Here is a 16164-nt window from a genome sequence, read left to right on the forward strand (position 1 = left end):
TATGTTGCTCTTGGATTCCTGGGGGTTTTCCTCAGAAGGCAGAGCCTGCAATAGGTGCAGGCTCAATGAAACAATGGGGCTTTCAACCTGAAGTTAGACAAGGTAGGGCCTGGAATTTCCTCCGTATTTTCGCCCAAAATAAGTTCTGGTGTACTCTAATGAGATTGGGAAAACACTTGGACGTAACTTGACCGACAAAACGGGCGTGATTTTGGGCGCATTTTCAGGTCTAACTTCTGGGTTGTGCCCAAGGAGGAAATTTCGGGCCGAGATATTTTGTTTGGTACCTGTTTAGCTCGGTGCAGAAGGGTGGAAGGGTTAATATCCATTCCCAGATATAAAATTGTATTTTCTATTCTGCAGAAAATGATGTAATGGAGAGAGGAATAGCTTTGGCAATTAACACATGAAACAAATTGTTAACAGGTGCTTCAATTTCACATTTGAAGAGTGGCATGCTGTTTATCTCAGTTTTTCCGTCTTGGAGTTTTCGTTTACGGGTCCTGGAATTTTCTTTTTACGTATTTTTCTGCTTGTTCAGTAAAAACAATCCTACCTTTTTTTTAAACAGGCAAGACATAAGATAATAAATATTCATGCCGCTGAATGCTGTGAGGTTTGCCAGCATTGTATTTCATGGTTGTGAGCACTATTCCCTGGTGTGCTGTGTCCAGCTGGGCTTCTAGTCAAAGCCAAAGCAGAGCCAAGGATGTCCCAAGTGGGACCCACCTGTCCACACATCAGATTCCTTCCTAGACATGTTCATCAGCGGCGTCTCTTTTATAAAATAAAAACAGTAGAGTTTTAAAATTGCTGGAGGAATCCTATTGATTTTTAATGATGTGCCTGAGCTCCCTTAGGAGTTGCTGCTTCTCCTCTACAGTGACAACGGGATTTGTTTCATAAACCCACATGTAACACAAATGGTACCGTACGAATTCTGACTCATTGCTCCTGGTATCCATGAGGAGCCAGTATGCTTTTCATGCAATGAAAAGGATACACCTTTGCAATGCAAAGACCTGCAAGCAGAGTTGCTAATGTAATGTGTACACTGTACATTTCAAGAGAAAGTGACCCCGAACATCTGTGAGGAACGTCGCCTGGGCCTAAGTGCTGGGGTGCCTCTGCCACCGATCCCGCCGAGGTTCGCTGGGTTAGGGGAAGGGGCTGTGAATGACTGACCTTCGGCGGACCTCCACCCCTTCTAAGGGTAAAACCTGCCAGAATTGCCACTTTAAACAATCCCTACTGGACGTGTGTACGTGTGAGGACATGGTTGGGCTCAACTGTGATACCCACCCGTGGTGGAATTACCTGTGATACACAATGTCAAGGTTCATGCGTGAATAATGGGCACATGGGTGAGGTACCAGAGGGCATCCTGTGCCCTTGGAACTGTACCCGAGCCTCGCAAGGAGTGAACTTCAGGAGTAGGGGGAAGGGGTGGGTGAATATTGCCAGAGAAAATTGCTGAGAAAAGAGGGCGAGAAACTGCATTAAGTTGCAGCACTTGCAACATTTGTATTGAGTGAAGCTTGGTATAAGATACTGGCTATAGCTCATTTCTTTAAACTCCTTGTAACCATTACCATCACTGAATCCCCCACCATCAACCCCCATCCTGGGGGTCACCATTGACCAGAAACTTAACTGGACCAGCCACATAAAAACTGTGGCTACAAGAGCAGGTCTCCGTATTCTGGGTGACTCACCTCCTGACTCCCCAAAGCCTTTCCACCATCTACAAGGCACAAGTCAGGAGTGTGATGGAATACTCTCCACTTGCCTGGATGAATGGAGCTCCAACAACACTCAAGAAGCTCGACACCATCCAGAACAAAGCAGCCCGCTTGATTGGCACCTCATCACCACCCTAAACATTCACTCACCACCATCGGCGCACCATGGCTGCAGTGTGTACCATCCACAGGATGCGCTACAGCAACTTGCCAAGGCTTCTTCGACAGCACCTCCCAAACCCGCGACCTCTACCACCTAGAAGGACAAGAGCAGCAGGCACATGGGAACAACACCACCTCCACGTTCCCCTTCAAGTCACACGCTATCCCGACTTGGAAATATATCACCGTTCCTTCATCGTCGCTGGGTCAAAATCCTGGAACTCCCTTCCTAACAGCACTGTGGGAGAACCGTCACCACACGGACTGCAGTGGTTCAAGAAGGCGGCTCACCTCCACCTTCTCAACGGCAATTAGGGATGGGCAATAAATGCCGGCCTCGCCAGTGACGCCCACATCCCATGAATGAATAAAAAAAAGTCACTGAATGAAAGGAACTTCTACAAAGCTTAGGCAAGACTGTGATCATTTTGAATGGTGGAGCAGGCCCGTAGGGCCGAATGGCCTACTCTTGCTCCTATTTTCTATGTTTTAAGACAGACGGATTCATTTTTGACACAGAGCCATCTTACTTTAATGAATATTATTTCCTTGCAACAAAGGAATAGAAGAGCTTTAGTTTTTGTCTATGAACAAATCATCCCCCTCTATCCAAAACTCAGAACTGATTAATCAATCGCACATATTCTTATTCACTGTATTTAACAAACTAAAAAGTTGACCTCAAAACACTCAAAACAAGAGAAGTGGAGGGGTTGAAATTCATCGGGCGGTAGTGCAAAACGAGCGACAGCGAGTTGGTAGCCTGTTTTACACTCCGCCCGATAGTCGTTTCCACAATTCCAGGACGAATTTCACGCCCACATTGTCTCAGGCTGAAAAACATTCCTTGCTCAAAGTGACAATTGGGTTGTGCATCTGCTCATGCAGAGAGTTCTAGCGGCTTTTTATTCACTGTTCCACACGGGGGATGTGAGTCTGCAGCTCACAAGCTGTCTTGATACTTTTCACCTGTGTAGGCTTGGAGGGAAAGTACGAGCGAGTTACCTGTCTCAGCAGCAACGCAACGAATGGAGAAAGCATTCGAGAGCTCAGAGCTGTAACCATGTAATGTTGTTCTTTCTGTCTCACAATGAGCTGAGAAAAAAAATTGAGTTTACATTAAAAAGAGACTTCTGTTGAACTCCTACAATTAAAACCAGTTGTAAGATGGCATGAAGCCAAGCTCTACTCTGGCTTTTCTGACCTTGATGCGTGCTTCTCATGTGAGTCTAAGAAAAAAATGAGTTGAGTAGAATTTAAAAACAGTAAGGTGGAACCTCAATTATCAGTCATATGGAAGGGACTCCCCCACGGTTGATGATGGAAATTTCTGAGTAACTAAGTACTTAGTCTTAATGTGGAGATGCCGGTGATGGACTGGGGTTGACAATTGTAAACAATTTTACAACACCAAGTTATAGTCCAGCAATTTTATTTTAAATTCACAAGCTTTCGGAGATTTTCTCCTTCCTCAGGCAAATGTTTCAAGATCTCCTTGAAGCCTACGCATTTATACATATTGAACAATAATACATGGTGTTTACAGACTGCCCCTGCAACTGCCCGTTGCCAAGGCAATCACCGTGTTCAGACAGAGAGGTGTTACCTGCAGAACCTCCGAATACACATTCAACAAAAAAACAAACAGGGAAAAAAAACAGAGAAAAAAAAACACAGAGAGAGGCAGAAACATCCGGAAGGCAGAGAGAGCCAGCAAATGACCCATTATATTAAAAACAGATAACATTTGTTCGCTGGTGGGGTAACGTGTAGCGTGACATGAACCCAAGATCCCGGTTGAGGCCGTCCTCATGGGTGCGGAACTTGGCTATCAATTTCTGCTCGACAATTTTGCGTTGTCGTGTGTCTCGAAGGCCGCCTTGGAGTACGCTTACCCGAAGGTCGGTGGATGAATGTCCATGACTGCTGAAGTGTTCCCCGACTGGGAGGGAACCCTCCTGTTTGGCGATTGTTGCGCGGTGTCCGTTCATCCGTTGTCGCAGCGTCTGCATGGTCTCGCCAATGTACCATGCTCTGGGGCATCCTTTCCTGCAACGTATGAGGTAGACAACGTTGGCTGAGTCACAGGAGTATGAACCATGCACCTGGTGGGTGGTGTCATCTCGTGTGATGGTGGTATCTGTGTCGATGATCTGGCATGTCTTGCAGAGGTTACCGTGGCAGGGTTGTGTGGCGTCGTGGACGCTGTTCTCTTGAAAGCTAGGTAGTTTGCTGCGAACGGGCAGTTGCAGGGGCAGTCTGTAAACACCATGTATTATTGTTCAATATGTATAAATGCGTAGGCTTCAAGGAGATCTTGAAACATTTGCCTGAGGAAGGAGAAAATCTCCGAAAGCTTGTGAATTTAAAATAAAATTGCTGGACTATAACTTGGTGTTGTAAAATTACTTAGTCTTATGCAGTGAGCTGTTAGCTTCTGATGTGAAGCTAAATATCAGAGCTGCATGGATAGTAAACTGTACCAGATACTGGACATCCAGGTTACAAGTACTTACTCTGATGGATTAAATACCCATTCAAAATGCTGCATTTTGTTCATTCCAAACTAAACTTGCTATTGGAGAACTCCTTCGTGCAACCTTAATGAGCCAATAATACACCTTTTTATGATTTAAATGAATGAAGAACTACTAACACAGTGGCGTGGATTTTCTTGCGACAAGCTGCCTGTTAAGCCACAACGCCCCATTATATAAAATGGCATCGAATGTCAAAAACAGAGAAGCTTGTTTATGGCGTGTAAGTACTCAGATGATTCCTGGAAGAAATAACGGCTGAGAGCATGGCTGTTGCTATACTTTGATAAACCACACAATGCTGAACAAACTGTGTTTGCCCTTGCCCTGCCTTTACCAATTTGATCTTGGCACCTCGCCTCCTACTTCCACATCTCCTACAGCCATTCCTCTTTGACTGCCTACGAGTTGCAAAGCTTCCTCTTTGTGCGCAATCAAAAGTTTTCAAGATTGCTGATCCTTTTCCAGTTGCAGGTCTTCTGGCGCTGATTAGTGCTACTTTTGTAAAGAGAGATCACAGTGTTAGAGGCATCTGATAACCACTCGCACTTCTTTTCACATAGGTGTCTGCATCCATCCCATGATTGTAATGCTTGTACATTTGGCACCCTTTAAACACCTCTCCTTCTAGCGTTAAACCACCCCCTCATTGCAGGCAATGTGAGATTAGACAATGGTATGGAGTCAATAAGGAGCAGTATTGACGGAGGAGATTTCATGTGAACACCCAGTTAATGACCTGAGAGATAATCCCGCCCTCATCAGTACTCAATATTTGGATTGTGGCATCGCATCCAATTTTCAGGGGTCTAGAATAAGCGGACATAGATATAAGATTAAATCCGAAGCGATTTAGGACAGGAGAAACTTTTTTACACAGGCTGTGAAATGCATTACCGGAGTTATGATGTGGAGATGCCGGTGATGGACTGGGGTTGACAATTGTAAACAATTTTACAACACCAAGTTATAGTCCAGCAATTTTATTTTAAATTCACAAGCTTTCGGAGGCTACCTCCTTCGTTCACCTGAGGAAGGAGGTAGCCTCCGAAAGCTTGTGAATTTAAAATAAAATTGCTGGACTATAACTTGGTGTTGTAAAATTGTTTACAATTACCAGAGTTAGTAATTGCAGCAGTGACCATATCAACATTTAGTTGGGTGGTTGAAGGAAAGGGAAATAAAGGGGTTTGAGAACTGAGCAGGCACACAGGATTAGGGATGTCTTTGGGATGTCCTGAGGTTGTGAAAGGCTCTATATAAATGCTCGTCTTTCTTTCTTTCACGTGGAGGATAAACATCTATGCAGACTGGTTGGGCTGAACGGCTTGTTTCTGCATTGTACTTTCTGTGTAATTCCATCACACAATTCTAATTCTGTGTAAATACTTGTAGGGGAAAAATTTGCAGGGCTATGGGGAAAGGGCAGGGGAGTGGGATTAATTGGATAGCTCTTTCAAAGAGCCGGCACAGGCACGATGAGCCGAATGGCCTCCTTCTGAGCTGTATCATTCTGTGATACAGTAATTCTAGGTCAGGGGAGTGTCATGCCTGAGAAAGTATTTCAGACTGTGTCAAAAGCAAAATACTGCGGATGCTGGAAATCTGAAATAAAAACAGAAAATGCTGGAATATTCTCAGCAGATCAGGCAGCATCTGTGGAGAGAGAAACAGAGTTAAGACTGTGTCTGGGGAACATAACCTCTTTCTTCACTGTGTAGCCGTTCTTGGGTGTGGTGAAGGTTGCACTGACTGATGGTAATTTTGACTTTGGGTGATTGTGTAAAACGGGTCATATCGATTCATCCGCCCATTATACATCTGTCCCGATTTTCATTTCCATTGACATCCACAGATCTGTTCTGATGAATCGTCCATACCTGAAGCCCTGAATGTTTCAGCAATTTCTGTTTCCTGTTGAAGTTGGCCCATCGATATTTTGCCAGTTATGGAAAGCTTTAGTACGCTGTTTATTAGCGTTAAACCCACTGGAGGTCCTTGCCTGCAGAAGCAAGGGGAGACTCTGGCAATCATCTACAATGGAAAATAGATTCAGTGCATTGAGTATATTGTGACACCAACTGTTGTTAGGAGGCTTTCTTCTAGCCTCGAGGCACAGAATAGAGACGTTAGCACAGAGGAAAATGCAGGATCTTTAAAAAATAATACCGTCTACGTTTACATGGCAATGTCTGTGAACTGCATTAAATTCAGTATCAGATTTTAACTAAAACAAACTTTCCCAAAGCTTCAGAGCACAGATTTGGGTATGATAAGGCCCCACACCTAAATCTGGTTTAATGTTCTGACCGCTTTTAGTGACCTCACGTATTCCCTTGGTGGTTCTTGAAAGCCAGGTGCTGGGGATTGTCTCCAGTTTACTGCCTGCCTTCTTTCAAACTCTGCAGAATTAGATTGTGAACCCCTGCTCTCTTGGGCTGCTGATTTGCATTGAGCCAGTTAATTCAGGCTCTGTATTTACAGCTGATTTGAATCAAACAAAACTGTGTAAGTGGTACAGAGCAGTGCGCCGAGGCTGAATGGGATAGAAAGCTGTGGCTTCGCTTTTTTGTTGGCTTGCACAGTTTTGTTTCAAAATGATTTGAGCAACATCAGCTCTCGATGAGGTTCCGTTCCTCTTAACCATTTGAGGACTCAGGACTCAAATGTGTCCCTCCCTTCCCATATTCTGCCCAATTTGCAAGAGAAAACGAGTGCGAAAGTTACTTTGATCGTTCGAGCTACTTTCTAAATATTGAAGTAACAAAGAATTCTGAACAAAGTCTTTTTTTTATAAGTCTTCATTGGAATTAAATTGAGTGTTGCCTTTATTTGTATGGTGCCACATTGTTCAACTCAGAAAAGTTCGAAGGTCATTTGTATTTTTTTTAAAAGTCCCATCAAGTTTGTTTCTTTCTCTCTTCTGACTGTGATGACTACCTTCACAACAACTTGCATTTATATAGCGCCTTTAACGTAGTAAAATGTCCCAAAGTGCTTCACAGGCGTATAATCAGACAAAATTTGACACTAAGCCACATAAAGAGATATTAGGACAGGTGACCGAAAACTTGGTCAAAGAGGTAGGTTTTAAGGAGGAGAGAGAGGTCGAGAGATGGCGAGGTTTAGGGCCTAGACAGCTGAAGGCATGGCCACCAATGGTAGGGCAAATGAAATCAGGGTTGCACAAGAGGCCAGAATTGAAGGAACGCAGATGTCGCGGAGGGTTGTAGGGCTGGAGAAGGTTACAGAGATAGGGAGGGATGAGGCCATGGAGGGATTGGCACACAAAGATGAGAATTTTAAAATCGAGGTGTTGCTGGACTGGGAGCACAGGGGTAATGGGTGAACGGGACTCGGTGCGAGTTAGGATATGGGCAGCAGAGTTTTGGGTGAGCTCAAGTTTGACCAAAAACTTGGTCAAAAAACCATTGCTCATGGCTCCTGAGCAAAGAAGGAAGAGAGAACTTGCATTTGTATAACGCTTTTCATGACCTCAGGTGCCAACGCGCTTTACAGCCAACAAAGTACTTTTGAAGTGTAGTCACTGTTGTAATGTAATGTAGGAAACAACAAGACTTTAAGGCAATAAAAACTTTCTGTTACAAGCTACTTCCCTACTGGCATCAGTGGGGTATTTGCACCGCTTCCTGAGGCAAAGTTCTTCTGTGGCTGGTGGCAACCTGCCATATTGGCTATAAAACCAGTCGTCCCAGCGGGTAGGTGCAGCAGGTTTACAGTGGGGAGACCACTGGCTGGGCAAGATCTGCACCTCAGCAACCGGCCACCCGGACAATACTGTGCATTGCTTAAAGTTGCTGTACCCACATAGTCTTACGTTTTCAGAATGAGAGATGGAGAAAGAGATGTACAAGTTGGATCCAGATTTAGGTGTCTAACATGTAAATGTCTGGAATTCCAAAGCGATCATTTTCTTGTGAGAATTAGGCAGCGACAAAAAAAGGCAAAACTTACTTTTCGATAACACTTTTCACGATCTCAGGACATCCCAAAGCGCCTTACAGCAAATTACTTTTGAAGTGTGATGTAGTAAACACAGCAGCCAATTTATGCACAGCAAGGTCCCCTAATCAGCAAACACCCCACTGACATAAAATAAAAGTAGCTTCATAGAATGCAACTCCCTCGCCTACCACAGCGACTCAAAAACCTGCTATGGCAGTTTTTTCAGCAATGGTACAACTAATAGAACAGATTAAACTTCCATCCACATCCACCAAACCTTCTTTTGTACGATAGTTATATCTTGATTGTTTCTTGTTCAAAGATCTAAGTAGGTGGGAGGAGGAGCATGACCAGTATAGAAGTTAAAAGGAAGCCTTATCGCAATTTCATTTCGGATTTCATGAAGTGAGGAATGTAACGAAAATAACTACTGTAGTCTTCAAAGGGACAAGTGATTGGCAGTGCCGAATATAAAAATCTCACAGATAACAGTGCAGTCGCCTTGTGCTTTTTTTAAAAAGTTTTTTTCTGGTGCAGAAAACACTCTCCGACAAAACAACGGTATTCTTTTAAAAAGCGATACAAGGGAGCTTTGTAATAAAGATGCGACATGTTTGCTGTGCATTTGTGTTTTTGATGAGAAGGCTTGGATACATGGAGAAGGATCATAAAGCTGTAACAAGAAGTTTAACAGTTGATTTGAAGCTCACTAGATCCTCCTGCCTTGTAAAATGGGCGAGCTGAAAATTGAAGCCAATTTATGTAGCGTGGAATGGAATGCGTGTGTGTGCATGTAAGTGTGTGTGTATATATATATCTCTAATACACACAATTAATCTCAGTGCAGCCTTATCCAGAACCCAGAACACATGTGTGTTCCTTTACCACACTCAAAAATCATTCTTCCTCAATGGACACTTAGAAAAGAACAGGATGCCTTGGGCAGTATTGGTTAACAATATCCAATAATGTGATTTTGCCATTCACAAGCTGGAAAATGAACCCAGTTTTTTTTAAAAACAAATGTTCGACCTTTTTTTTAACACCAAAGTGCAGCAGACTTCAAGCTGGCATCGTTGAAAGTAAGAAGTTAGTTTTCAGGCTAGAGCCACACATGAAACAAAATGGAAGACAAAAAAGATCTTCCAAATTAAGGACGTACGCTTGACGAGATTGATTCATTGGCGAGGCAGACCTGATCGGTCAGAATCGGCTCTCATTAGCCTCATTGTCATTGCTGGAGCAGTAGATGAAATATAAGTCCAGTCGCTTGGGAATGTAGGTTAAAGACACCATCTATTCTGTTAAGTACAGCACTGTTTCACTTTACAATGGAATGATTTGATGATAGCGGTTGGCATCTTTATAACAAAAAGCCCTCTGAAAAGTGTGGCAAAACCGAGGGAAAGATTGATGGGGCTTACTGCACCCTAATCTTTTATGGATCAGTTCATTCTTCGTGAACTTGACCCATGAAGGTTCTCTTTAAAAAAAAGCATTTTCTGCTCTGCAGTGAAATCTTACACCACACAGCTCAGTCCGTAGAAGCAAGCAGTCAATGGGTTCACTGTTTGTGGGAGGGTGAGGCTTTCGGCTGATATTCTGAAACTGTACATTATCAAATTTAGAACATACCTTCATTATTAACCCTTTTAGAAAGGACCATGCCACTCTTTTTGCATAAACATCCAATTCAAACTTGCTCTGCTTAATTTCCTACTTGGGAGGTCTGGAGTGAGAGAGGGGAGGCGGGTATCGCTATGTCCTTTGTCATTGTGTGGCTCACACATAGAAGGTTTCCTACGTGTTCCTTCAGAGGCTTGACTGCAGGAGACCAATTACTGTGCATTGCTTAAAGTTGCTGTACCCACGTAGTCTTATGTTTTCAGAATGAGAAATGGAGAAAGAAATGTAAAAGTTGGATCCAGATTTAGGTGTCTAACATGTAAACGTCTGGAATTAAAAAGTGATCATTTTCTTGTGAGAATTAGTCAGCGACAAAAAAAAGCAAGACTTACTTTTCTATAACGCCTTTCACGATTTCAGGACATCCCAAAGCGCTTGACAGCAAATTACTTTTGAAGCGTAATGTAGGAAACACGGCAGCCAATTTATGCACAGCAAGGTCCCACAATCAGGAATGTGATAATGATCAGATGATCTGTGTTTAGGTGTTAGTTGAAGGATAAAATATCAGTCAGGACACTAGAAAGAACTCCCCTGCTCCTCTTCGAAATAGTGCCGTGGGATATTTTACTTCTGCCTGAGAGGGGAAATGGGGCCTCGGTTTAACATCACATCCAAAAGACAGTTCCGTGCTCCCTCGGGAGTCTCAGCCTATATTTTATGCTTAAGTTCCTGGAGTGGGACTTGAACCTACGACCTTCTGACCTAGAGGAGAGAGTACTACCCAGTGACCCACATCCTGACACTGAGGATAAGGGTCTTTGGTAACCAATGCTTGTGCTTTTTCTAAGCGGGTACATCTCTGGGGAAAATCCGGCCTACTTTCTCATGATGATTTTCATTTCTTTGAGAGGTTAGATCATATGGTCATTTGGAAGGAGGCAGGAGACAACTGCTGATGAGGTGGACCTTGTTGGAGCAAGAACCAGTGTAGAATGCTGCTTAGTTCACATGATTGCACTCTGCATTGGCAGAGCAAAGTGGATTACTCGAAGGTGTCTGAGAAGTGGATAACAAACTGGAATTTACTTTTTTTTTTAAAAAAGCAATACTCGGCTCTGCACTGAGCCACAAAGACCAACTAAGATCAAAATTCAATTCCTGATCTGTGGCCAGTTAACCCAAACTCAGCCAGGGCAGCGTTCGTGCACTATAGTTGGCATAAATGACCCTGGTCTAGGGAGGGGAAAATAATCAGCCAGGGTTCTCACTTCTGATTTATACATAGAGACGTCTGAGGAAATTGTGCTTTTGCAAACAATGGGTAATGACAGAATCAGGCTCGTCTGACATTCCTCCCTCCATGACCAAATAGCCCATAGCTCAGACAGGATTGTTGGCCACTAAAGTGTGTGCATCTCCCTTCCCTTTGCCCCATCATTGGCAGCTGTCCCCCTCGACTACCTAGGCCCACCCTTTCCCATTATATTACAGCAGAAATCTTGAACACAAAGGTAATTTTCCCTCTAATTTAGGTTTGAGTTCATGAATTCATGAATGCTTTGGAGAGGTTGCAGAGAAGAGTAACACGAATGATTATGAGTGTTCTGGGGTTTAGGAAAAGATTAAAGAAGCTTTGGATCTACAATTTATACAGAAGGTGGTCAAGGAGGGATCTCATCAAGTCAGATCACGAAGAGGAAATCCAGAAGAAGTCAGGCCAGAGGACCAGAAATGTAAATTAATGAAAAGTAAATTTAAAGCAGCCATATTAGGAACAGGAGTAGGCCATTCAGCCCCTCGAGCCTATTTCACCATTCAATTTGGTCATTGCTGATCTGTACCTCAACTCCATTTCCCTTGTTACCCTTCCCTAATAAAAATCTGTCGATCGCAGTGTTGAAAATTTTAATTGACCCAGCATCCACAGCCTTTTAGGGGAGAGAGTTCCAGATTTCCACTTGCCTTTGTGTGAAAAAGTGTTTCCTGATTTCACTCCTAAATGGCCGAGATCTAATTTGAAGATTATTTGCCATTGTTTTTGATTTCCCTCAGAAAAATGTCTTTATTCAAAGATTGATAGTGTTTGAAGTAATCTGCTAGGTATAGTTGTAGAGTCAAAATCAGGAGAATTCAAAATGCAGCAAGTTCAAAATGGGTGAGTTGAATCATCTTCTAGATGGATGAGATCTGATAAGCTGTAAAATCTTTTCCTGTCCTTGATTTTTTTTTTCTCTTGGGCTATTATAAATCTTCCCAACTTCTATATTAGGCGTGGAAACAGTTGATGAATATTGGAAGTAAGGGCCTGGGTTAAAAATCCGGAACAGCCATCTTGAATTTCACCTGAAAACCAGCTCGACACTAAATGGTGTGCAATTTGAGCATATTTTCAGACCACTGCCTTTGGCTGCGCTGATGTTCCTTGCATTCATTTAAAAAAGGGTTATTATAAGAATGGTGTCTTGGGACTTTTCTGAACTTCACAGGCAGTTGAAATTGTTAGGAGCCGAGCTTTTTAATCCATTAAACAATCTCAGTTTTCTGCATCAAGGAGCTCATTATCTTTGCCAAATAGCTTTGTTTGAACACAAGGCAGTTACCACACTATTGGCAGCAGGTATTCCGGAGTCAGCACCGTGGTACAACAAACGAGAATCACTTTCGCAATGAAAATTCCAGTTAAAGACCATTTCAAATAGTAATTTCAAATCAACAGCTGAGGAAACTTGCACAGACCACATTCATCAAATGCAGATGTAATCCTAGCTGATGGTTGTGCCAGTAAGCAGTATAGCTGATGCCATTATTTTTTACTCCTTCCCCTGAATTTTCTATCAACTATTTCAAATTTAGATGCGATCTAAATTACCAGTAAAATGTGTCTTTAGCCACAAAGCTATTTTGTTCAGAAAACCAAGAAGATTACACTGTGACAGTAGAGATGATAGTTGAAAAAGTATGGATTTTGTTCGATCATATTTGTTAATGGGTTAATATGATATATATACAATTGTTTACATATACAGATATATATTTACTATTATGTATAGTGTATCTCCTTTGGCGTTACTCATGTGATTCAAAGCATATTACATAGAATTACATCGAATGTACAGCACAGAAACAGGCCATTCAGCCCAACAGATCCATGCCGGTGTTTATTCTCCATATGACCCTCCTCCCTCTCTACTTCATCTAACCCTATCCTTCTATTCCTTTCTCCCTCATGTGTTTATCTAGCTTCCCCTTAAATGCATCTATGTCAGTCGCCTCAACTACTCCTTGTGGTACCGAGTTCCACATTCTAACCACTCTCTAGGTAAAGAAGTTTATCCTGAATTCCCCATTGGATTTATTAGTGACTTTCTTATATTTATGGCCACTAGTTCTGGTCTCCCCCACAAGTGGAAACTTTTTCTCTTCGTCTACCCTATCAATCCCTTTCATAATCTTAAAGACCTCTATCAGGTCACCCCTCAGTCTTCTCTTTTCTAGGGAAAAGAGCCCCAGCCTGTTCAATCTTTCCTGATAGGTGTAATCTCTCAGTTCTGGTGTCATGCTAGTAAATCTTATTTGCACTTTTTCCAGTGCCCCTATATCCTCTTTATAACATGAAGGCCAGAACCGTATGGAAATTCTTAGGTTGTAATTTTATCTTGCCACGGAGGGTGTTGAAATGAGTGTGTTTTTTTAATATTGATTGCTGGGAAATTTGAGTCACAAAAAAGCATAACAGATTTTCCTGTGCTATGGACATACTTAAAGTGTGATACACTTTATAAGAATGGCCACCCCTATATTAATAGACAGGTGTACTAAAAATACACTTTTCGTAAAGAAACTAACACTAAGAGAGCTCCCCAAATACTGAGTGAGTAAATGAACCATAGAGTTTGAAGAGAAATCCGCAACGGTGTTAAAAACACGTCCTTTAGGTGACCCCTTCACGCTCTACTTCTTCCTCCCGTGCCTTATTGCAACCCCCGGTACATTACAGACCAGGAGAGTCCCAGACTGAGTCTCTGGTGTGTGCTGACTTCACTGATTTCAGCTGGGACAGCAGTAGGGCCACTGCACCCAGCTTTCGCAGCTACTACTGACTATTATCTCTGTGATGCCCCCTGGAGTTGAATAGCTGGTTGCCACCTGCCATCAACATCACACATAAAGCACAGAAATAGAGCAATTTGAAAGCCTTGGAACCATACCCCAACATGAAATGCTGTTTACAGGAGAGGATTCAGATGCCCTCTCAGGTGGATGTAAAAGATCCCATGGGAATTCTCCCCGGTGTCCTGACCAATATTTATCCCTCAACCAACATCACTAAAACTGACTATCCGGTGGTTATCTCATTACTGTTTGTGAGACCTTGCTGTGCACAAATTGGATGCCGTGTTTCCTATATTACAACAGTGACTACACTTCAAAAGTACTTTATTGGCTATAAAGTGCTTTGGGATGTCCCGAGGTTGTGAAAGGAGCTATATAAATGCAAGTTCGTTTTTTCTTTCTTATCTTTGTTTCTTTGCTTCTTTTCTTTCTTTCGTTCTTTCTTTTTTAAAATTCGATAACAAAAGACACACCTTCTTTAAAAGAACTCCATCGACCAAAAATGCTTGTTCATAGCTCCTATCACAAAAGTCACAAAGTATTGGTTCTGGACTTCGTACATGCAGAACTGGCTGTAAAACATGCCAGGGGATTGTGGTTTTCTTCTTCAGCTTGTTCAATCCCAGTCATTTTCCTAGATCCACTTACACTTCCCCGTTCTGCATGCCTCAGCAATCTCACATTCTGTGATCCCTATCTGGGAAATAAAATTCTTAAGTATTGGAAGAAATAAAGTTAATAGCAGCACATTAAATTTCATTGCGTAACCCTGCACGAAGTCAGCACACTACAGATTTCTCAGAGTTGCTGTGAATCCTTGTAAGTTCTTGGACAAGTGGAGGCACAAGGAAGTTGGAATCATTTTTTTTCCCACAGAGTTATGCTTTACCTGAAGAGGCTATTGAGGAAGAAACTGCAACAGTATTTAGAAGGGAATTGTATAAGTATTTTGAAAAGATGAATACAAATGGTCATGGGGGAAAGAGCAGGGAAGTGGAACGAGAGTCAGTAGCAGTGGCACAGATCTACTTCGATGCTGTAAAATCATTGATATGATTCTATGATAAATAAAAATGAAAAGTTGTACAGCGTCAATGATCTTCTGAATTATTTTGACTTCTTTATGAATTTGAACAACATCAATTATTAAGAACAGAATACGCGAAATGGGAAACTTAACATTTTATAGTTGGTCATCAATTTTAATTTTTAATGCATCCAACAGGCAGGCTGAGATTGACGAACCATACCCAGTGGAGCTGTGAGGGGAATGAGCTAGTTTAACAGCAAAACACACAGGATTGAACAGCAGGAAAGACTGCTTTCGAACCGCTTCAAGTCAGGTAAGTCAATCTGCGCATTTTAATTCTCTGAAAGTCTTCATAAAGAATAGGGCTGTACATTTCATCTATCCAGATGCAAGCCGTGAAACATCTGCGTGGGTTTGTATGAAAATCATTGGTAGTTGATGCTAAGAATAAAAACTGCTGATGCTAGAAATCTGAAAGAAAAGCAGAAAATGCTGGAAACACTCAGCAGGTCAGTCAGCATCTGTGGAGAGAACAGAGAAGTTAACATTTCAGATGCAGAGCCTTTGAGATAACTGCCATCAGATAGTAGTTATTGGGCAGCCAGATCACTGGATGATTGACCCTTATCTTGTGGGTGCTGCCTTGAACATTGGTTCTCATTTGCATCCCAAGGCAAGTGCCTGGTAGTTTTCTTGTCAAGCCCCAGATGCTGAGAGATGGTTTCCACTGGCTAGAGAGTCTCGAACTAGGAGGCATAGTCGCAGGATAAGGGGGCGGCCATTCAAGACTGAGATGAGGAGGAATTTCTTCACACACAGGGTTGTGAATCTTTGGAATTCTGTACCCCAGAGGGCTGTGGATGCTGAGTCATTGAGTATATTCAAGGCTGAGGAGGATAGATTTTTGGACTCTAGGGGTATCTAAGGGATATGGGGATCGGGCAAGAAAGTGGAGTTGAGGTCGAAGATCAGCCTTGATCTTATT

The 16164-nt window shown here is 42.5% G+C and overlaps 1 protein-coding gene across 4 annotated transcripts in view; it reads left to right on the forward strand.

The window, feature by feature from the left end:
• LOC137320757 (teneurin-3) overlaps positions 1-16164 on the forward strand; it is a 736578-nt gene that overhangs the window by 73577 nt on the left and 646837 nt on the right. For all 4 annotated transcript variants that reach the window (XM_067982528.1, XM_067982531.1, XM_067982534.1 and 1 more), the window contains exon 2: positions 15375-15492. The gene's annotated coding sequence lies outside the window, so the exon portion shown is untranslated. The remainder of the gene's footprint in view (positions 1-15374; positions 15493-16164) is intronic.

The sequence above is a fragment of the Heptranchias perlo genome, chromosome 4 (assembly GCF_035084215.1).
Source record: "Heptranchias perlo isolate sHepPer1 chromosome 4, sHepPer1.hap1, whole genome shotgun sequence".
NCBI classification, from domain to species: domain Eukaryota; kingdom Metazoa; phylum Chordata; class Chondrichthyes; order Hexanchiformes; family Hexanchidae; genus Heptranchias; species Heptranchias perlo.